The following is a 24454-nucleotide window of genomic DNA, read 5'->3' as shown; positions in this document are numbered from 1 at the left end:
GTTTCTTAAATCACTTCGACAAACCCTTTCACAATACGGCCGTCTGACGGAGCACTGTCAAAACATTATTTTGGAAACAGGTTTGCCGAAGTGTTTGATGAAACTAAGGACCTCATCAAATTTCGGAAATAAAACAAATGCGGGACTCTTTAAGCGGCATAGACTGCCCTTTGTTGCATTTAAAATGGTGTTGTAAATGAAAAGTTTTCTTTGATTTAAGTCTTCATTTTAAGCAAATTTTTGCCGCCCGACGTTGCATATATGACGGAATTTATCACGTGGTGTACACACACTGTTGAATGCATCGCTTGAAGTTGTTTCATGAAGTTGCTTGTACCCAAAAGAAGCTTTGATTGCGTGATAAGGTCAGGAAAACAGAATAACTCGTTATGGATTAAAACACACAATACGTTGATTAACAAAATTAAACATTTTACTGCACTAAAAACATTAACTTTAAGATCATTATTTTCGTCATTTGGAACAAATATTTTTTCGTAGTGTGTGTGTGTGTGTGTGTGTGTGTGCGTGTGTGTGTGTTTGCGTGTGTGTGTGTGTACGCGCGCGTGTTTGCTTGTGTGCGTGCCTTTGTGGTACCTGCGGTTTGTGCGCGTGTTTGTATGTAAGCTATAACCATCCTTAACAAAATGAGCTTATAGTAACTATTTAAAGATGCACTCTTACTCTCCCAACTCAACTCAACTCAACTCAAGTCTTTATTCCTCCCATAGCTGGAGATATTCATAATATATACAAACATTGATAGACATTGAACATAAATAATAATTATTATGTATATACAACAATAGTACAGTTTAAAATTATAGCATACTGGTATCAAAATATTTATACAATAGTGTAGGATATAGCTTCATATCTATATATGTATAAATAAAAAGCTTATATTCTTCATGCAAATAAAATTAGTCTATTTGACTTCCATGATAGAGAGGTGATTCGCCGCTTGGCTGCAGTAATCTTGTCGAAAACAATGGTTCTTATGAAGAATACCGAGTTTAATTTGAAAGAAATGAGCATAAAACATGGTAATTTTACCTTATGAGATTAGAGTAGACCATAGTCAATCTTTTAGCATTCACCAATCATTTAATATTTTTGCGCTTTCTGTTATTAGACACGCGGTTAAAATCTTGTAGTCAGTAATTAATACTTTCTATAAATGCATAATTGAGTAAGAAGTTAAAGGATTATAAGACAAAACTGATGCTGTTAAACATTTTTATGTAGCGTGTCACTTTAACTATATAGTTCATTTATAATCAGTGCTTTAATGATTTAATAATGTTTACTTTTCGGAATTCAACAGAAGAAAACAATGTTGAATTATAGATTTAACAAAAATAAACAATAACTTTTATATATTTTTGAGCAGTGGTTTATTCAAAACTAAGCGCTTATTAACATAAATAATAGTTCGATTAACGTCATGCTAAACGTTTTAATACAATACGTATTGAAAAAGAAACAGGTATGGGGGTTAGATTATTTGATACTGCGCAAAAACGAAGTCGGTAAAGTACACTTTTCTTTCGTGTGATTTGTAATAAAACATTGAATACATGTATTTAAAAAAAAAATCAAAAATTAAACGAGCAGTTTTTTCAACAATTAAAGAAAGGCGCACTTTTTTCAGCAAAACACGGCGCCTTTTTTCCCGCGGAAAATGATGTTAAAGACGAATTTAAAACAAAAAAAAACGTTAAAGGGGCAACATTCGCTGCCTCGGCAGCGAGTAAATGGGGAGTGGCTTATTGTAAATTCTCTCAGCTATGTACTTGTGTCAGTGTTCTATCTTTAGCACACACAAGAGAAATGTAAACAAACAGGGCTGATCAGAGGCTGAAATAAAGATGACCAAGCCATCTTTAACAGATATTTTCTTTGAAATTATCGTTTTCTTGTTCCTTATTGGCATTTTGTTATTTCGACTAAATCTTGTTTTCTGTATGGGACATCCCTCTCAAATGTTTAGATACAACATCTCATTCCAGTCCAAAATAGCAAGGTTTATTCTTAGTCTGGAATCCAAAACTAATCATTTTGTCAACATACAATAATAATGCTTTATTGAATGCATCCACAACCATAGTACAAATTAACCTTATTGTAAACGAGTTCAGCAAGGAAACAATTCATATAGTGTTGACACCTCTAATTGGTAATTAAATGTCACTGGCTGGAATCTGGTTTGTGTATTGATAACTGGAAATCAAATGCACATTTTGAGTCAAAAAAGAGGGAACTCAAACACAGTTATACATGAACATTTGCAAGACATGAAACTAGGTACTGCCTTCCTTTAAAATAATAACTTTGGACAGAATAAGAAGACTCAAAATATGGAACAAAATAATGCGGACAAAGATATATATATAGTAAAATATATATTCAAACTAACTTTATGAAATATTGAAATATATCACTGTACTTACATTAGTCGGACTCAAATAAATAAAAGATTAGTTGTTTTGTTTTATTTTAAAACGAAGGCGTTCCAACAACTTGACATGCTTCGTTTAGTATTTATATTTTTATGTACTTTTAGAGTTCAGAAATTATAAGACAGTTTTAAACTAAGTTAAAGCTAATGAATACCGTATAAGTCGGGCTAGTCGATTCAAAATTAAGTTGACATACGAAATCATGTCAAAAAATGCATTGCGAGATTTCATAACGGTCAGGATCGGGAGCGGGTTCGTTCCGCCTTTTTGGACCCTACTATTAAGCAAAAACTTAAGGACGGGAATATCGGGATCGGTCCGCAACTCCCCAAGGATGTCCGTGACGCCAGGAAGCCGCTCTACGACGCCATGCGCGCTGCCAAGGACGCCGGGAAGGAGGTGAAGTTCGTCGGTAAGACGCTGTACATCAACGGCCGCCCGTATGCACCACAACCCGAAGGAAACCGCTAGGGACGTCACCAGGAGTATTCCATAAATATAGCATCCTGGAACATTCATGGACTAAAACGCAAGTTAGCTGATAGTGATTTTATAAAGTTAATCCAATGTTATGACATTATCTTTCTTAGTGAGACTTGGATATCATCAACAAACACTCTCAATTTAGATATAAGTGATTACTGTTGCGAGCATATTTTCGGACGTAAAAACTCAAAACGTTCAGGACGATATAGTGGTGGAATTTCGTTGTATTATAAAAGCTTTCTAAAGGACTATATTTCAGTGATTGACAAAAATGAAAATGGACTTATTTGGGTAAAGTTGGATCATTCTATCTTCATGCACAATAATGATGTTTATGTATGTCATGCATATAGACCACCAAGTAATTCAAAATCGTTTACTGCAAATAATTTGAATGAATTTGATTTCTTTGACCCTTAGAATCAGATATTGTTAAATATGATAATCTTGGCTATACTTTTTGCACGGGCGATTTTAATAGTCGTACCGCAGATAATATAGATTTTATTATATATGATAAATATTTAGATGAAAATCAACCTTTTATTAGAGAATTTAACGATATTTCGGTAAATAGGGCCAGTGAAGACAAAGTTATTGACTTTAGTGGGCGAAATTTGATTAACTTGTGTCAGGCCACAGGATTACTAATAGCAAATGGCAGACTAGGTAATGATAAAAATGTTGGCGATTTTACCTTCTGCTCTAGTAGGGGTACCAGTGTTGTAGACTATTTGCTACTTAAATACGATACATTTGATTTTATTGACAAATTCACTGTTAATGAATTTAACGAGTTTTCTGATCATGCCTGTATTTCTTTCGCGTTAAGTATAAATACAAACGATGATAACGATGCAACTACAAGTGAGATCCCCACTAAAAAGGGAGAGTCCAAAATTATATTTGACAATGAGAAGATCCCGTTATTTCAAGGTCAACTCATGAGTAAGAGTGACGTATTATTGCACCTTTCCGCGTTATTGCACACTGAGCCGGTAGAGAGCGTAGTAAATGAATTCTCTGATCTATTGTTTACTACCGCGGACACGATATTTGGCAAGACCGTGGGAAAATCTAAAAGTACATATAAACAATCAAACAAAGATTGGTTTAATAAGGAATGTTTTGATGACAAACGAGAATTTAAGCGTCGGAGGAATATATATAATAGAAATAAGACTGACGATAATAGAGCAAACTTTATTGCAGCGCGCTCTAGATATAATAAAACCAAAAAGAAGGCATTTATGAAATTTCGAAGAGAAGAAGGTATAAAGATAAATAACTTGGCGTCAAAAAATCCAAGACAGTTCTGGAAAAAAATAAAAGGGAGATCTCGCAAAACGAATGTACATGCGGATACTTTAACATTGGATGACCTGTATACTCATTTCAAAAACTTGGCCGGCGACGGCGTTTCGCATCCAAATAATACTCCGAGATACGCAGACCCTAACAGTTCTAACACGGCTCGAGATGTATTACTCGACACGGAAATAAATGAAACGGAAATAAGAAACGCCATTATGTCCCAAAATAATAATAAATGTGCAGGCATTGATCAGATACCAGCCGAAATCTTTAAAGCGTTAATAGATATAATTCTTCCATTTATGAAATCATTGTATAATCATATATTTCTTAATCATGAATACCCTGCATTGTGGGGTAGGGGTATAATTGCACCCGTTTTCAAAAAAGGAGATGCAAACGAGGCTAAAAACTATAGAGGTATCACCCTTATTAACATAATAGCTAAGATTTACTCGCAAATCCTACTTAACAGGTTAACCAAGTGGTCTGTACAAAATGAAAAACTTACAGAAAATCAATTTGGTTTCCAAAAGGGCAAATCAATCTCAGACTGTATATTTATTCTACATTCGATCATTATGAAGACTCTGAGTGAGAAGGAAAAAATATATTGTGTGTTTATTGATTATCAGCAATTTTTTGACCGAATTGACCACACCTTTCTATGGCAGAAGTTGTTAACTGAAAATGTAAGCGACCAAGCAATGTATAACTAAGTCAAATCGTGCGTCAGATACCAATCGTCGTTGTCACCCTTCTTTGAAACGACCGGACTTGGTGTTAAACAGGGGGATCCCAGTTCGCCTCTTTTGGCAATGTTTTTCATTAATGACCTAATTAACAATATTAACTCAGATTTACCCGGAATAATTACTTTGGAAGATATCAAACTTTTTCTTCTATTCTATGCCGACGATATGGTGCTCTTTGCTAAATCTCCTGAAAGTCTTAAAAAATGTTACACGACGTTGAAACCTACTGCAACGCTTGGGGACTAAAAATAAATGTATCAAAAACTAAAGCTATGATATTCGAAAACGGGAGGGCCACGCATGTGAACTTGTATATCTACAATGAACCTATAGAAGTCGTTAATTCATTTAAATATTTGGGAATAAACCTTTTTAAGAACGGCAATTTCAACAGGTCTCAAAAAATGATTGCAGATCACGCATCGTTTTCTCTTATTAAGCTATACCAGATATTTAATACCGTTGAATTACCTATTCATCAAAAAGTAAAATTGTTTGATGTTTTAGTAGGCTCTATTCTGAATTTTTGCTCGGAAATATGGGGAATGAATCCCGCAACGGATATAGAAATGATTCATGTGAGGTTTTTGCGTTATATTTTGGGAGCTAAAAAATCGACGAATCTCAGTGCTTTGTACGGTGAATTAGGAAGGGTTCCTCTTTCTATTTACAGAAAAGTTAATTTAACTAAATATTGGAATAAGGTTATTTCACTTAAGGACAACAGTCTCGTTAAACGCACATATAAGCTTCTACGAAGAGACGATTTCGACAATAAGACATACAAAAATAAAAATTGGGCTTCTCAAGTTAAAACTATTTTGAACGAGTACGGCTTCTCCGATATTTTGATAAATGAGTCTATAGATATTTACACACTAGAAGTAATTAAGAGGAGAATAATGGATACGTATTGCCAAAGCTGGTATTCTGAGATAAATAATTCGCCTAGACTAAGAACGTATGCTATTTTTAAGCACACTTTTATACGAGAAAAATATTTAGATGTAATTCATGAATACAAATTCCGAGATGCTTTAGCAAGATTTAGAATTTCCTCTCACAGATTGGGTATTGAGATTGGCAGGTATACCAACACGCCATTAAATGACCGAGTATGTACACTATGCAACATGAATCAGATAGAATCAGAATATTATTTTCTACTTGTCTGCCCAAAATATAGAGACCTAAGAGTTAAATTTTTTAAACCATACTACTGTCACTGGCCTAATATTAACAAATTTGAAAATATTATGAATAGTAATCATAGAACAACAATATACAATTTGTCAAAATTTATTTTCTTTGCTACTCAGCGTAGACACTCTTTATTAAATTAAACGTCTTTTTATATTTATGATAATGCCTACGAATGTTTACTGTTAATGTTACTAACATTTATTCAATTGTCGCAGGATGTTACATCTTTCCTGTTTGTTTATACTCTTGAAAAATTTCAATGTACATGTACACGTACTTTTCTCCATTCACTGTTTGTTTTTGCTAAAAACGTTGTATAATGTATTCATGCAATAAACACTCCATACAACACTTAAAATCTGACTGGATATAACTGAATGTGTTTGCTATTTTGCAGCAATTATTGCTTTGTATAATTACTCATCTGCAATTTTCAGATAGAACAATGGTCATGGTTGTGTTGATAAATAATCACCAAAGATCGGTTTTGTTTGCATTTTGTTTTTATAAAACGCATAAACACTGATGCGATGAAGACGTGTCTTTAAGGAAAAGGCGTTGGTACTTATTTTATGTGACCCAGGAACGATCAGGCAAACATAGCAATAGTCAATTTTACTAATGAATTTCTCAGCTCAGCTCTTAAGCGAAACAACTTCCAAGGATAAGGCTGGTTATGTAAATGTGTTTTATTTCCGTATGCGCATAACAACAGCAACCTGTTCCTTATACAACATACCTTTAGACCCGATTGAATAACAATATATAGAAACTCACTAAACCGGAACTCCACAAAACCGGAATCCTCGGGATACCGGACTTTTTTCAGAGTCCCGGTTTTCCTCTTCTATTTTCAATTCAAAAAAATCCCTACAAAACTGGAACCCCGGAAATCCGGATATCGGACATAAAAATCGGGAAAATTTGTTAGTTGTCAACATAATTTTACCTCACAGAACCGGACATATATTTGTTCCAACATGTCAAAATGATTTTGTGTATTAGGAATTCGCGAAACGCGTGTCACTTTGTTTTGACAGCCGGTGCGTCGTTAAATATTGCACCTGTGATGTTGTGTTAACTCGATAATCGATAATGATGATTGCGCATACGGAACTCCTCGGCCATTTTTTTCGAAAAACAACCTCGGATGTATGCCGGTACATCAGTTGAAGTAGTTCGGGGTTTTAAAATTATATCGTTAATTAAATTTAGTGTTTTAAAGTTGTATTTATTGATCTAAGTTTAAATTGATTACCAGTGAAGTTTATTATTGCAAACATAATTAAGATTCCAAAGAGTTAAGACAAAAAATTTAACTGCTAAATAAATTACTACGCGATCTACTTGCAGCTGACTTAAACGTACCTCTTTTTTAGAATGTAAATCGTCTAAATACATCCGAGGTTGTTTTCGAAAAAATGGCCGAGGAGTTCCGAATGGATGATTGCGCTGTGGATTGACTGCCGCACGATATTCAAACTTGTGAAAAGAAAATTGATTGAAACATTAATTTGTTTGTTGCAGAAAATAAAGAACTAGAAACGGTTATTAAATGATCATTTTGGAGGGTTGTTTTATCTAAAGAATTCTATGATTAAATCAAATTAGAGCGGTGCGTTAATTAAACTAATAAACATACTTAACAAGCATTAAATTACAGATAATCGGATAATTTGTTTATTTGTTACTCAAATCAAGAACTTTGATTGGTGACGAAGTGGTCATTTTTGAGAGTTGTTTTATTTTAAGACTTGGAAAAAAGATGATTATAAAAACGCAGAAATGTTTAATTATGTTATGTCCTCACTAAACCGAAATCCTCACTAAACCAGAAACTTTGGCCAGTCTGAACCTTGTCCGGTTTAGTGAGTTTCTACTGTATATAAAATGAGCCGATGACACTTTCGAGCTAGTGCAAAAGAGTGGTGTGAGTGAGTGAGTGAGTGAGTGAGTGAGTGAGTGAGTGTGTGAGTGAGTGAGTGAGTGAGTGAGTGAGTGAGTGAGTGAGTGAGTGAGTGAGTGAGTGAGTGAGTGAGTGAGTGAGTGAGTGAGTGAGTGAGTGAGTGAGTGAGTGAGTGAGTGAGTGAGTGAGTGAGTGAGTGAGTGAGTGAGTGAGTGAGTGAGTGAGTGAGTGAGTGAGTGAGTGAGTGAGTGAGTGAGTGAGTGAGTGAGTGAGTGAGTGAGTGAGTGAGTGAGTGAGTGAGTGAGTGAGTGAGTGAGTGAGTGAGTGAGTGAGTGAGTGAGTGAGTGAGTGAGTGAGTGAGTGAGTGAGTGAGTGAGTGAGTGAGTGAGTGAGTGAGTGAGTGAGTGAGTGAGTGAGTGAGTGAGTGAGTGAGTGAGTGAGTGAGTGAGTGAGTGAGTGAGTGAGTGAGTGAGTGAGTGAGTGAGTGAGTGAGTGAGTGAGTGAGTGAGTGAGTGAGTGAGTGAGTGAGTGAGTGAGTGAGTGAGTGAGTGAGTGAGTGAGTGAGTGAGTGAGTGAGTGAGTGAGTGAGTGAGTGAGTGAGTGAGTGAGTGAGTGGGTTTGAGGACAATCCTTAGAAATAACAGCAACGATTGAGACCATTACCGCCAACTGAGGACGGTCTCATTCGGCATTTTTTTAAGGTAGTCTCAAAGTTTGTTTTATGACTTGAAACAAAAAAAAATCATAAAAATGGACTGTCCTCAGTTGGAGGTCAGAAGGGTCAAGTGTATGGGAAGTGCGTGACCGTCCGTAAATTTCCATTTTTTGCCTCTATTTTGGTCACACTCCAGTGGTAGACCAAAATGTCTAAAGAATTAGAACTTAAGCATTACTAATGATCATATGATGACTCGATGTAGATATGTAAATTATTATCTTTGAATACCCTTATTTATTATGTTTCATAGCCCATATGTATTTCCAAAATTGCCAATGAAACTTGAAACATAAATATTTTATAAGAAAAAGTGTTACGTTTTAACTGTCTGTAATAGTGTTTGCGATTAAAAATGGGAATAATTTTTGCTTAATATATTTCTTTCTTTTTTTACACAAAAACAATATATATGACATTTCTTAACTAGTAATGTAAATGAATAATCGAGTATCATATATAATTTCAATTATATAATAATGATAAAAGGAAAAAATATCCGAATTAGTTATGGAATAATTTCATTGCTATAAATGACAAACTTCGCAGCACATGTCATACCCAGTGTCATAACCTTGCCGATGGATTATTACTATCCTGCTGTGAATACGCCGCGGGGTGGGCCATAAAACCATTATCGTACAGTTGAATACACAATTTCTGGGCATCGATTTTCTACAAATTTTACATAAATGTTCAAAAAGGACCAATAGATATTTAAAGTGCATTTGAAAGAGAAAACAATTCTGCATCGTAATCCGTTGGAAGCTAGGCGATCGGATGTCTAAAATAATTTTACACAGCAAAACATTTTTAAGCTCCTTCTTATTTCAATGTAAATTTTAATGACCAACAAAACCCTTAAAAAGGACCAAAATGTAAAAATCATACAAATAATACAAAACCATCACCTTCAAGGGCAGGAATTATACTAACATATATATAGGAAGTAAGTTGATCTGTTAAAAGACTAAGTCGTGAACACTGTTTAACCATATTTTCCCTATATAACACTATAGGCCCTTTCGCTTCAGCGGATTTCTCCAAAGTTGACAATGTTTCTTATTTTTTGATCAATTTGGATAAAATTTGAAATAAAAACCTATTATGAAGCCTATTCAATTATTTGTTTAACCAAAACATTAATTTGTTAAAAATAAATGAGTTATGAGTGGATTTCACGTCTCAAAAAGTGCATTTCAAAATTGCCCTAACTTCTTCATTTCTTGATATATTTCAATAAAATTTGAAATATAAACCCTTTATGAGGCACTTTCCAAAATGTATACAAAAAATAAAAATTACTAATTGATATAACTGAGTTATGAGTGGATTTCACTTCTCGAAAACTGGATTTCAACTCGATTTCCGATCTATTTTCGAAAAATTGCTTTTACTTCTTCATTTTTTGACCAATTTCAATTAAATTTGAAATATAAACTCTTTATGAGGCACTGTCCAATATGTATATAAAAAAGAAAAACTATTAATTAAAATAAATGAGTTATGAGTGGATTTCACTTCTCGAAATCTGGAGTTCACCTCGATTTCCGATCTATTTTCGAAAAAAATCGAAAAATTGCTCTAGCTTCTTCATTTTTTGACCAATTTCAATAAAATTTGAAATTTAAATCTTTATGAGGCACTTTCCAATACGTATACAATAAAAAATAATTATTAATTAAAATAAATGAGTTCTGAGTGGATTTCACGTGAAATCCACTGGATTCCTGTATCAACCCGCACCGCACTCCAGTGGTCTCGATTGGCGGTGTTACGCGCATCATCAAGTGAGTGAAACATCTTTTTTCAATTGTTAATTTACTTTATAACAATACTTTATCGTAAAATATATGTTTAAAGGTGTTATCTTATCAGTATGATACGGTCATGACCAGACGTTGTTTACTTCGATTGATTTTTGAGAGTGTCATATGTTTTCGCGATGTCTGACCCGGAAACGGAAAATTTCATTAAAATGAAGATACAGTGATGGTTTCTACAATTATGATGTGCCCATTAGCTGTTTATATAAGGAACTATATACTTTTCTTTGAAATAGAATTTTATTTTATTTTTTATGCTAATTTAAAGAATTATTATATACATCAACACGACGAGTTTTCGGAGACATTCAGTGTATCCTTGTAAAAATGAACAAAACAAGATTTAAGTTGGTCAGCTGTTATGTTTAAACACCAGCTATTCGCCAGTTGTTATTTTTGAATGGTTTAATTTATTAAAGCTTATGTATCTACAAAAGCAGTGAATTAAAGCATTATGCTTAGTATACATCTTAGTCCAAATAATTGTACGTTGATGAATGTTGGCTTCAGTCTTCAGAGACGGTTTTTATTTGGCGACTCTAAGCGTCCATGTCCCACCTGTTGTTTTCCTAGCCAAGAATGACAGAGCCCAGCGCTAAGTTTATTGAGTGGAAACATAAAGGGCACCTTCTAGGTAGTTTAAATTGGTGATGCTTTGTTGACAGATCAATATGAATTAGCAACCCCTGCATTGGAAAAATGTCTTCCGGGCTTGTTAAAATCCTGAATTTTATATAGCAGGGCTTGTTAAAAAAATTGATGCCAAGCAAAAGTTTAAGAATTCAGGCTTGTTCATCCAAAAGTCTTAATAGCGATGACTGGTTTCATGAAACACTTATGCACCAGCCAATTGTAACCACGGTCCCCCCCCCCCAGGTCCAAGGGAATAGCCGGGTAAACCCCGGGTAAAATCCCCGCCTTGCGGGGACTAATTGATTGTTAAACGCCGGCCAAATGCCCCCGCACCCCACAGTCTCTATATAAGGCCCAATCTCCGCTAAATTTGGCGTTATGACTAAACCATCGCGATCACCCGGCCCTGCCGGGGCACCTGGAAAATAAAAACACAGGCATAATTGTAGTCTGTGTTAGTCAGTTTCGTTTTATTGCAATTTAATGCTTTTTTTGTGCAAAATATATTTGCACTTACATGGTAAAATATAAATATAAACCTTTATTACCTATTTCAAACATAAAATTCTTCTCGAAATAAAATTTCAATACGTTTCAAAAAACCCCTGTTTTTTGCACAAACCCGTTTAGACGTTAGGTATTGGAAGAATCCTGTATAACACGTCTATTTTTTTAGACTAGCATACAATCATGCTTGTAGCTAACAACCATGCATGAACTTCATCAAACACGTGATTACAAGAGCCATCGTACCAACACAAACTAGTACTACTATGAAGTCTCACCATATATATAGAGAAGTCGCCCCGCATATGGATTATATACGGTAGTGCATATTATTTCTGTCAAATTTTACAATATTTATTGGATATCTTTTTTAAAGGTATTTTATTGATTAAGAATTTATGATGGTAAATTAATATAAAGTCTATATGACAAGCTACTTATATGAATCTACCCATACCGCCTATATAATACATATGTGGGGCGACCTGTCCGTATATTGCACGACTCGTATTGGTGCGAGTTTGTGTTGGTACGACTTCTGTTAGCAAACTTGTAGCCCTCTGAAAAATAAACTACAATATGATTTGAATAGGTTTTCAAGACAACCAAACCCTACCGACAAAGAATCGTGACCCGATTATGTTTTTTTATGTTAAGGTGACTGTGAAAGCAAAATTATTCTGTTTAGGGTACAGTGACTAACCTTAACTTTCTAATGTTAATGTTTAAGTCAAGTGTGGTCATTAGGAATTAAAACAATCAAAATCAAAAATAATATAGATCTATATGTCCAAAATTTACTGTCGCTTATGCTCAGAAGTTGTATGTGAACTGATGTGATGTTAAACACTTATTTTTAAGATACATTGTTGTTTTGCAGTCAGATTTATTGTTAATGTAGCAGAAGTCCAAAACAATATATTAAACAGCGTACATTTTGTTTATTTTCATCTTTATAAAAAAACTCCAAATACGATTGAATGTTACCACTAGCCGGTTGAAAGCAAGATATGATAAAATGTATATTTTTTATTATGCCCCCGAAGGTGGGCATATTAAAATCGCACCGTCTGTCCGTCCATCCGTCCGTCCGGCTCTGTAACTTTCTCTTGTATGGACAGATTTAAAAATAACTTGTGCCACATGTGTTCCACATACCAAGACGATGTGTGGCGTGCAAGACCCGTGTCCCTACCTCAAAGGTCAAGGTCACACTTAGTGTTTATTCACAATGGAGTGCTGCATATAAGGACATAGAGTATAGGTTGTCGTGTCCGGGCTGTAACTTTCTCTTGTATGGACAGATTTTAAAATAACTTGCCACATGTGTTCCACATACCAAGACGACGTGTCGCGTGCAAGACCCGTGTCCCTACCTCAAAGGTCAAGGTCACACTTAGTGTTTATTCACAATGGAGTGCTGCATATAAGGACATAGAGTATTGTTTGTCGTGTCCGGGCTGTAACTTTCCCTTGTATGGACAGATTTTAAAATAACTTACCACATGTGTTCCACATACCAAGACGACGTGTCGCGTGCAAGACCCATGTCCCTACCTCAAAGGTCAAGGTCACACTTAGTGTTTATTCACAATGGAGTGCTGCATATAAGGACATAGAGTATAGGTTGTCGTGTCCGGGCTGTAACTTTCTCTTGTATGGACAGATTTTAAAATAACTTGCCACATGTGTTCCACATACCAAGACGACGTATCGCGTGCAAGACCCGTGTCCCTACCTCAAAGGTCAAGGTCACACTTAGTGTTTAATCACAATGGAGTGCTGCATATAAGGACATAGAGTATAGGTTGTCGTGTCCGGGCTGTAACTTTCCCTTGTATGGACTTATTTTATAATAACTTGCCAAATGTGTTTCCACATACCAAGACGACGTGTCGTGTGCAAGACCCGTGTCGCTACCTCAAAGGTCAAGGTCACACTTAGTGTTTATTCACAATGGAGTGCTGCATATAAGGATATAGAGTATAGGTTGTCATGTCCGGGCTGTAACTTTCCCTTGTATGGACATATTTTAAAATAACTTGCCACATGTGTTCCACATACAAAGACGACGTGTCGCGTGCAAGACCCGTGTCCCTGCTTCAAAGGTCAAGGTCACACATAGTGTTTATTTACAATGGAGTGCTGCATATAAGGACATAGAGTATAGGTTGTCGTGTCCGGGCTGTAACTTTCTCTTGTATGGACAGATTTTAAAATAACTTGCCACATGTGTTCCACATACCAAGAAGACGTGTCGCGTGCAAGACCCGTGTCCCTGCCTCAAAGGTCAAGGTCACACTTAGTGTTTATTCACAATGGAGTGCTGCATATAAGGACATAGAGTATAGGTTGTCGTGTCCGGGCTGTAACTTTCCCTTGTATGGACAGATTTTAAAATAACTTGCCACATGTGTTCCACATACCAAGACGACGTGTCGCGTGCAAGACCCGTGTGACGTGTCCCTACCTCAAAGGTCAAGGTCACACTTAGTGTTTATTCACAATGGAGTGCTGCATATAAGGACATAGAGTATAGGTTGTCATGTCCGGGCTGTAACTTTCTCTTGTATGGAAAGATTTTAAAATAACTTGTGCCACATGTGTTCCACATACCAAGACGACGTGTCGCGTGCAAGACCCGTGTCCCTACCTCAAAGGTCAAGTTCACACTTAGTGTTTATTTACAATGGAGTGCTGCATATCAGGACATAGAGTATAGGTTGTCATGTCCGGGCTGTAACTTTCCCTTGTATGGATAGATTTTAAAATAACTTGCCACATATGTTCCACATACCAGGACGACGTGTCGCGTGCAAGACTCGTGTCCCTGCCTCAAAGGTCAAGGTCACACTTAGTGTTTATTCACAATGGAGTGCTGCATATAAGGACATAGAGTATGGGTTGTTGTGTCCGGGCTGTAACTTTCTCTTGTATGGACAGATTTTAAAATAACTTGCCACATGTGTTCCACATACCAAGACGACTCGTCGCGTGCAAGACCCGTGTCCCTGCCTCAAACGTCAAGGTCACACATAGTGTTTATTCACAATGGAGTGCTGCATATAAGGACATAGAGTATAGGTTGTCGTGTCCGGGCTGTAACTTTCCCTTGTATGGACAGATTTTAAAATCACTTGCTACATGTGTTCCACATATGAAGACTACGTGTCGTGTGCAAGACCCATGTCCCTACCTCTAAGGTGAAAGATACACTTAGTGTTTATTCACAAGGGAATTCTGAATATAAGGACATAACAGTGTGGGTTGTCAAGTATGGGTGGTATTTTTTATGTTCAGAGGCAATTTAAAATAACTTGCCATATGTATTTGACACGTAAAGGCAAGATCAACTTTTCATGTACTGACCTTGTTCGTAGGTCAATGTCACATTCGGGGGCATTCGTCACATACTGTGACAGCTCTTGTTTCTTTTAAAAAACAATCTAAGAGTCTAAATCAGTCTTTATCATGTATATCCGATAAAATACATAAAATTCAACTTAAAGTGACTTATTGTTATATATAACAGTTGAACAGTATATAAATAGCAACAGCTTTCCAATTACAGCCAATATCTAATCAATTGATTGTAACCAATAATTGATTGTAAAATAGAATACTGTTTAAAACAAGGAAGCATAATTAAAAAAAAATGCAAAATATAAATATTATCAAAGTAGAAATGAATGTAAGTGATGATGTGCCATATAAACATTTGCATTCACATATTCTAGTGGAGGCATAATTAATTATTTTATTGCAGACAAAGTTTTTTTCTTGGCCAATTCTTACCTGATTTCTATCAAATGTTTTTTCATAAATAGGACAATCTAAGGAAAATATTGTCCGGAATTTGGGAAAATACATACTCACCTATTTTACATGTATAACAGGACATAACTTTGTTGGCAGAAAGTTATAGTTCAGGCCCCAGCATAAGGTGTTAACCAATGATTTTTTAGCTTGACTATTCAAAGAATAAGGAGAGCTATTCTAGTCACCCGAGCGTCGGCAGCAGCGTCGGCGTAACCACTAGTGAAGAAACGATAATCGAGTACAATCGATAAATCGTCGCTGACAATGCTTTGTCGGCGACAATCGATAATGGTTGTCCATCGATGTCTCTAATGTTACTTCCGGTATCTACGTATTTTTTGTTGAGGTAAAAGTCGAGTTAATGTCAATATTTGTTTCTTGTAAATTCTCGTTGAAGTCATTTTAACATGGGAGGTCACTCTCTTACACAAATGCGGTGAATGTAAACACTTTTGCTTTACAACTTACAAACTCTCTCAAAATTACAAATTGTTTTTATTTGTTTATATATTTCATAAAACCTTCTTCAATAACCTGTTATTGTGGTATAGTGGGTCCGGTCTTACCTGCAAATACCGGTGATCCCGGCTCGATGCATTCTGTTTTTAAAACATTTTTTGTATCGTTTGTAATTAAATAATTTACTTTTTTGTGAAAGTTTTATGAAATGAAGATTTTCTAATGAAAAGTTCAATATAACAGTTTATTGAATGTTAAGCTGGTTCACAAATAAATACCTACTTGATGCGGTGTGCATCATTTTGCAATTAATGTGCAATTATTAAGCATGTGTTGTGTTCTTATGTTTTTTCGTTAAGTTATTAAAGACAGAAAAGGTTATGGAAATTTAATTACTGTTGCAAATCACTTACTGTTTAACCACTTAAATGATCATGATGATAATATGTATAAAGAATGTATTGTTTACTGATATTATGAACTTTCGATTATTGTACGATAGTAAATCGAAATGCTTGATCCGATTCGATTCGATTATCGATAGCAAAAAGGGTCCGATTTTCAAACACTAGTAACCACTTATATTAAAGTTTGTGTACCACCTCAAATATTTTCAAAGTCCATTGACATATGGCTTCGAAACTTTGCACGCTTGTTCACCATCATTCCCCCAACCTGTACACAGGAAGAGGTAACTTTATCAAGCATTTTGAGAAAATAATGCCCCTTTTTCTTCTTAGAATTTACGTTAAAGTTTACGTACCACCTCAAATATTTTCAAAGTCCATTGACATCTGGCTTTGAAACTTTGCATGCTTGTTCCCCATTATGCCCCAACTTTTATTTTAAATAAAGAGTAATTCTTTGGTATAACTTACATGTTTTGTTTTCAATTAAAATTACTAGAAAGTTTTTATTTGCCGTCAGTGCAATTGGTAAACTCCAAGGTTGCTCTGTTAAATTGTATTGAATTTTCTCCTGGTTTGAGAAAGCATAAGTGATTGAAGATTTTTGTTGTCTATGATACGCTTGAAATATGGTGTGTTTTTCTTAAGTAGGAGTTGCAAAGTGTTATAATATTGGTTGTCAGTGGGTGTGCTATAAAGAACTTCCAGTAAACGTGCCTCAAGTTTTATGAGACAAAACTGGTTGAGGTGCCTAGCTTAAATGAAATTTTATACCAGAGATATTTTAGAAATAGTTTTATATGTGTTGGTCAAAGGTAATAACTTGTCCTCAATTGGAGGTGTTTGTGCTAGAATTGTCCTCAATTGGAGGTCATTCACACTGCACTGTATTCAGTAGTTTTTCTTCCATGTTAAATACCATAATGTATATTCTTGTTCTGTTTTTGATGCTTCTGTAACTTTTCAGTGATGTGATGTTTTTGTATTGCAGCTGGACAGTGCCATGATGTGAATACTGTTGATACTGATGATGTGGATGCTGATGATGTGGATGATGATAATGTGGATGCCTCCGGGCTGAAATAGGTACTTTAATCTTTCTTATAATATAAGATGAATGGGTGCCTGTCATTGGAGTAAAATTGCAATTATTTTTTGTTCTAGTATAAACCTAGAGGAATATAGTTTTTTTCTTAACTAGAAGTTGCAGTGTTTTGATATTGGTCTTCAGTGGGGTTTCTATCAAATACTTTCAGTAGAGGTCCCTCCTATCTTATGAGACAGAACTGTTTGAAGTGCCTAGAGTTAAAGGAATTAGATACTAGAGACTCTTACGAAATAGTTTTATGTGTTGTCCAAAGGTATTAATTTGTCCTCAATTGAAGGTGTTTGTGCTAGAATTGTCCTCAGTTGGAGGTCATTCACACTGCACTGTATTCAGTAGTTTTTCTTCCATGGTAAATACCATAATGTATAGTCTTGTTTTGTTTTTGATGCTTCTGTCACTTTTCAGTGATGTGATGTTTTTGTATTGCAGCTGGACAGTGCCATGATGTGAATACTGATGATGTGGATGCTGATGATGTGGATGCCTCTGTTGATCAACCAGGGACTGAAATAGGTACACTTATCTTTCTTATAATATGAGATGAATTTGTGCCTGATATTTGAGCAAAATTGCAAAAAAAAAATGTTTTATGATAAGCCTTGGAATATAGTTTTTAGCTCGATTATTCGAAGAATTAGGAGAGCTATACTACTCACCCCAGCGTCAGCGTCCGGTTAGAAATTGCAATTTAGGGCAAGTTGGAATTTTCACTTAGAAGTCCAATACATTCATTCAATTAACTTAATACTTAACATAGTTGTTCATGACCATCAAACAATGAAGTTAGATTACTCCATATTATCCTTTTTACAAATTATGACCCCTGATTGACTATTGAACTTCGGTTAAAGATTTAGGACAGGTTGGGATATTTATTAATAACTTCTATACCCTTTGTTCAATTGACTTAATACTTCACACAGCTGTTCAGGACCATCACTCCTTTGAGGTTACATAACTCCATATTATCTTTAATACAAGTTATGGCCCCTGATTGACTTGGGTTAAACTTTAAGGGCAGGTTAAAGTTTTAGGACAAGTTGGGATTTTCACTTATTAGTCCAATACCCTTCATCCAATTGACTTAATACTTCACACAATTGTTTAGGACCATCACACAATGAGGTTACATAACTCCATATTATCCTTAATACAAGTTATGGCCCCTGATTGACTTAGGTTAAAGTTTTAGGGCAGGTTAAAAATAAAGGGCAGGTTAAAGTTGTAGGGCAAGTTGGGATTTTAATAAAAAAAAACGTCTATACCCTTCATTCAATGCCCTTAATACTTTGCATAATAATTGACGATCATCTTAGAACAAGGAACATAACTCCATTTTAACCCTTAATACAAATTATGGGAATGATTTTTTTTTCAATTTTTCTTTTTATATCCTTTGAAAGGCACATTTTTATATATATTCTTAACCACATTTTCATAAAGGGAAAACCAGTTATTTGAATGTCGACTTGCGTCATTGTTTGGGCGGCTGGTGTGAGGCAGCGTCAAAGTCACCTTATGAATGTAATAATTTTAGCTAGGTTTGAAATAAATAGACCAAACTTGGTATATAGGAAGAGTTTATAGAGACCTTTTCTGAGATTGTGTTTTGGGCCCCTAGAGTTATGGTCTAGGTCAGTGTCACTGTTGCTAAAATTAGAAATATGCTTATACTGAATAACTCAAGTAAAGGTTGACATAGTGTGACCAAACTTGGTATATAGGACAAGTTTATGCAGAGCTTTCATGGATTGACTTCGCCACCCTAGGGTCAATGTCACTGTTACTAAAAATAGATTACTGTGTAACCGAACCTCAACAAGTGGTAGTAAGCCGCACGGGCGGTTACAAGAACCCTCAGGTTCGACACAGGGCAAAGGCAGGGAGGTTGGGTATGTTTGCATTTTTTTATACAATCTATTCAAGAATTCAAGTTCATTAATTAAATTCAAATGGAAATAACACTGTAAAAACCAAAATAACTATGAAACTAATAAATGCCTTAGATATACCTAGCTGCTCAGGCAAGCCATAATGCAACTTTAGGCTGTAAGTTTGAAACAATTCTGTCGAGTGTCAAAAATTGACAAACACAGTATAAAAAAATAAACTCCAAGTAATTTATTTCTAACTATCAAAAGCAGAGAAATTTAACATCTCAGGTACAATAATCAAGTTTTTAAATTGGAAAACCTATATGAAAAAATGTGAGTGGCCCACAGGGAATCCACGCACTACCTTAACAGAGCCCAGGAAAGTAAAAATGGTGAAGGTACCGTCAGAGGACAGATAACTTACTGAAACTAATTCAGTCGGTCTTTAAGCAGTAAGAAAAACCAATCCAAATAAAAGTAATGAACTTCTGTAGCACAGGAAAATGTAGAAACAGTTATGGTTGACATACTTTGACCAAACTTAATATGTAGGAAGAGTTTATAGAGGACTTCCATTGGATTTTGTTTGGGGCCAATCGAATCAAGGTCACTGCTACTAAAAATAAAAATATGCTTAGTACTGAATATCTCAAGTAAGGGTTGCCATAGTGTGACCAAACTTGGTACATAGGACAAGTTTATGCAGAGCTTTCATGGATTGCCTTTCGGCACCCTTGGGTCAAAGTCACTGTTACTAAAAATAGATTACTGTTTCAGTTATGGTTGACATACTTTGACCAAACTTAATATGTAGGAAGAGTTTATGGAGGACTTCCATTGGATTGTGTTTGGGGCCCATGGAATCAAGGTCACTGCTACTAAAAATAGAAATATGCTAAGTACCGGTACTGAATATCTCTAGTAAGGGTTGACATAGTGTGACCAAACTTGGAATATAGGACAATATGCAGAGCTTTGATGGATTGCCTTTCGGCCCTCTTGGGTCAAAGTCACTGTTACTAAAATAGATTACTGTTTCAGTTATGTTTGACATACTGTGACCAAACTTAATATGTAGGAAGAGTTTATGGAGGACTTCCATGGGATTGTGTTTGGGGCCCATGGCATCAAGGTCACTGCTACTAAAGATAAAAGAAAGCACTTGAAACTGAATCTCTTCTGCCAATCATTAAAAACCTGGTTTTGTCACATCCCACTTCTTGTTCACTTTTTTAATTTGGTTGTTTTATTGTGTTTGACAGGCACATATAACATTGCTATTGTTTTCACTTCTAAGTCAAAGCGGCGTAGTCAAGCGCGCTGTCTTATAACAGCCCTTGTTTCTTAACTAGAAGTTGCAGAAGTTTTTGTATATTGGTTGTCAGTGGGTTTTCTTTAAAATACTTTCTTTAAACGTGCCTCCTGTCTAAAAGACTAAATTGTTTGAAGTGCCTAGAGTAGGATGCTATTTGAAACAAGAGATATTTATGAAATTTTATGTGTTGTCCAAGGGTAATAACTTGTCCTCAGTTGGAGGTCATTCACACTGCACTGTATTCAGTAGTTTTTCTTCTATGGTAAATACCATAATGTATAATCTTGTTCTGTTTTTGATGCTTATGTCACTTTTCAGTGATGTGATGTTTCTGTATTGCAGCTGGACAGTGCCATGATGTTTATACTGTTGATACTGATGATGTGGATGCTGATGATGTGGATGTTGATAATGTTGATGCCTCCGTTGATCAACCAGGGACTGAAATAGGTACACTTATTGTTTTTATAATATAAGATGAACGGGTGCCTGATATTTGATGTTTTCATGTATAGATTTGCCCTTGTTGTAAAAGAATTAGTCTTGGAATGTAGTTTTCATAATGGGTTCAAAGTGATTGGAATGAAGTGTCTTCATTTGGACATCAATGGGTGTTCGACCAAATTCATTGTCTTTTGAGGTGATGATTACATGTAGAAATTTGCTTAACAAATAAGAAATTCAAACCACCAGAGATATTAAAATCAGTTTGACATCATTCTAGTCGTAGGTTGAAGGTCATTTCACAATCTTAATTGTACATCATTGTATGTAAATAACATTATCATTAACCGAAATGTTTAATATATGTACCTGTATGTGCTTACAATCAGTAAAGCTGAATAAAAAATTTCAGAATCAAAATACCAGAGGTTCAAAAGACAAAATACTATGTCATTTTGTTGCAACATGTCTCTTTTAGCCTAGTTGTGTAGAGATAAATTGTCTCCCTAAATCGAGGTTGGTGTGTGTGTGTTTGAGATAAATTATCTCCTGTATTGAAAACACTACACCTTCAATATTTCATAACCAGTACTGCATTTTAAATAATAGGCATCAAGGAAATTTGAAATTCCTGAGATCTCAATACAGGCATGGTGTCTAATAAAAGTAACTGGCCTCCATTGGAGGTGATATTTTTAGAAAAGTCCTCAGAAAGAGGTTTTGTTAATGTACATCAATTTCATTCAAATAATACTTGTCGAGAGACACCTGTTTCATTATTATAAATAGCATTAATTGTTAGCGTTAAGAAACATAGCAGACCTATTTGCGTTTATAATATGTTTTTGTCTTCATAGGTCAACTCGAAGCAGTCGTAAATGCTAGGATTGGCACAAACCATGTAAGAATCATATTGAAATTTGTAACAATTAGAAATTTCTATTCTTAAAGCAAATTTGATTTAAAAAGTGTTGTTTCTGTAAAGGAGTAAGTGCACTTTTGTGATCAGGCTTTTCTGTTGTCTTCCTTAGTGTACAATTAATTTTGTGTAACAACCATATTTGTAATCTTAAAAAAAACTATTCAGTGTTTAAATTAGCCAGAATGTGTGTCATGTTACTGATCAGTGTAAAAAGTTACAGTGAAAATATCTAATTGTATTTAACAGAAAGGCCTTGAATTGAATTTCTACATATCAAATAAAATCCTGAAGTCAAACATGTTTAACATGGACAACAATGTATATTATATAGCACTGTAAGACATGTTGCTCAGGTCAGTGCTACAGAAAAATGAGTTTGCTTACCGTGCCCATTTTATTGTACAAAATCAAAAATCAAATAATATAAAGGTTATCAGTGAAAACACATCATCTTGAATACAGGTCATATTTATATATTGACTTGCAGAGGCACTGTTGCTAATTCCTAGACAACTTCAATTGATAAAACATGTTTTAATGTAGGATTATATGTTTTATGGTTATTTGTCCTATAGAGGACTATCAAGAACACACTTTCATATTTTAGTGCTCAAAATAGATGAAAATATAGTGATTTTTTTTTTGTCTATAAAATAGCCTGTATTTCTGTGTTTTAGGAAAAACGAACAGCCACAGTCAGAACACCTTGGAGCTAGGCTGAAGAAGACGTGGTAGAAAATGGCCTTAAAAAGTGTTTTAAGCTTAATACTCCACCAAATATAAGTTAGAATGTCTTGAACTTATAAAGAAATATCCAATTCTTGCCAGGCGATCAAGGACAGTGGTGAAAGGGTACATTAGAACAAGGCAAAAAGCAAACAATTAAACAAATAGATACTTTAAATTATAGAATAGACTAGATTGCATTTTGATTTAAGCTTTATATCTGAATACTATCAGTGATTGACATTTTCTTTCGATATTGTTCTATTTTTATTTATTTTTTTACAATTAAAAATTTGAAATTGAATATGGTAATAACTTGTCCTCAATTGGAGGTGATTTTGCTAGAATTGTCCATGATGTTTGTGGTCATTTACACTGCAGTGTATTCAATTGTTTTTTTGTTCCATGGTAAATAATGGTGTGTGGTATTGTTTTGTATTGAATGCTTCTGTCACTTCTCAGTGATGTGATGTTTTTCGTGTTGTTGGATAAATTGATGAAATGCAAATTAAATATCATCATGTATGAACATGTCAAACAAAAATGTATTAACTTTCTTCTGTTTGCTATCAAAACGTTAAGTATTTGTTTGGTTGAATTGTATCTTGAGCCAATGAATGAAGATTTGTTTATTACTGAAATTTGATATGCATTAATTTTTGTAAAAGAAAATTTTTCAGAAAAAAGTATCTTGGTATTGTGATATGCCTTGGCACCTGTCAGGGCTGTGGGCATCATGCAGTCTTTTACCTAGGACAGTAACTAAATCACTTCATATTTAAATAAAACTTGGCTAAGATGTTGCCAGGGACAATATGCATGTGTACATCAAGGGGCATAACTCTGGCTTTAGTTTGTATTGAGTTATGCCTCATTTTCGAAGGAGAAAAAAACAGACGAGCGCTGGTGTTCTCTTCATGGCGCTCTTGTTGACCTTGGCAAGATCAAGGTTCAATGTTGAAATAAGATATGCCTTGTAAGTTATTTTAACTAACAGGGGAAAGTCTGACAATCAAGTTTAGACTTTAATAGCTTTAATAGTGATTGTTGTGTAAAGTGGACTTTTAACATATTTTATCATATAAATAGAAGTATGAATTCTGCTCTTTGGAGCTAAAAATTATCTAATTTCCGGCTATTGATAATTATGTTCTTATTTCACATATCCGAGCATGTTATGTATCCGAGGTTCTTTTGTTATGTATTTGTATCCATTTGTCTACATTATACTGATTACTTAGTATTGATATATTCGTATTTAATACCTGTCTTGTAATGATCAGCTATATAAATATATCCATCCATCTGAAGTTTCTGTTAATTGATACTTAACTATTACAGTATTACAATCGGACCAATAAAATACTTCTGAAAACTTTACTGACTTGCTGACATTATCCTTGATGTATATGCAAACAGATATCTGTGTCACATCCTTAAAGTGCAAAGGAGTCATTTTAGTTCCACAAGATGATGCGTTGTTCGCATTACATTACAGTATTAATCCCATGTAACACACTGGGTGATTCAGTTTTTTTCAACGCAGTCGTTATCACACGCTGAAATAGCCATT

At 34.9% G+C, this 24454-nt stretch overlaps 1 long non-coding RNA gene across 1 annotated transcript; it reads left to right on the top strand.

Moving 5' to 3' along the window:
- Positions 1–10601: 10601 nt before the first annotated feature.
- On the top strand, positions 10602–24177 carry LOC128233762 (uncharacterized). Its single transcript, XR_008260773.1, has 6 exons — positions 10602–10631; positions 17484–17578; positions 18030–18113; positions 21132–21239; positions 22091–22134; positions 22833–24177. It is a non-coding gene; the product is annotated as an uncharacterized LOC128233762 (long non-coding RNA).
- The last annotated feature ends 277 nt before the right edge of the window (positions 24178–24454 follow it).

The sequence above is a fragment of the Mya arenaria genome, chromosome 5 (genome assembly GCF_026914265.1).
Source record: "Mya arenaria isolate MELC-2E11 chromosome 5, ASM2691426v1".
Taxonomy (NCBI): Eukaryota; Metazoa; Mollusca; class Bivalvia; order Myida; family Myidae; genus Mya; species Mya arenaria.
This window is presented reverse-complemented; position numbering and strand designations above follow the sequence as displayed.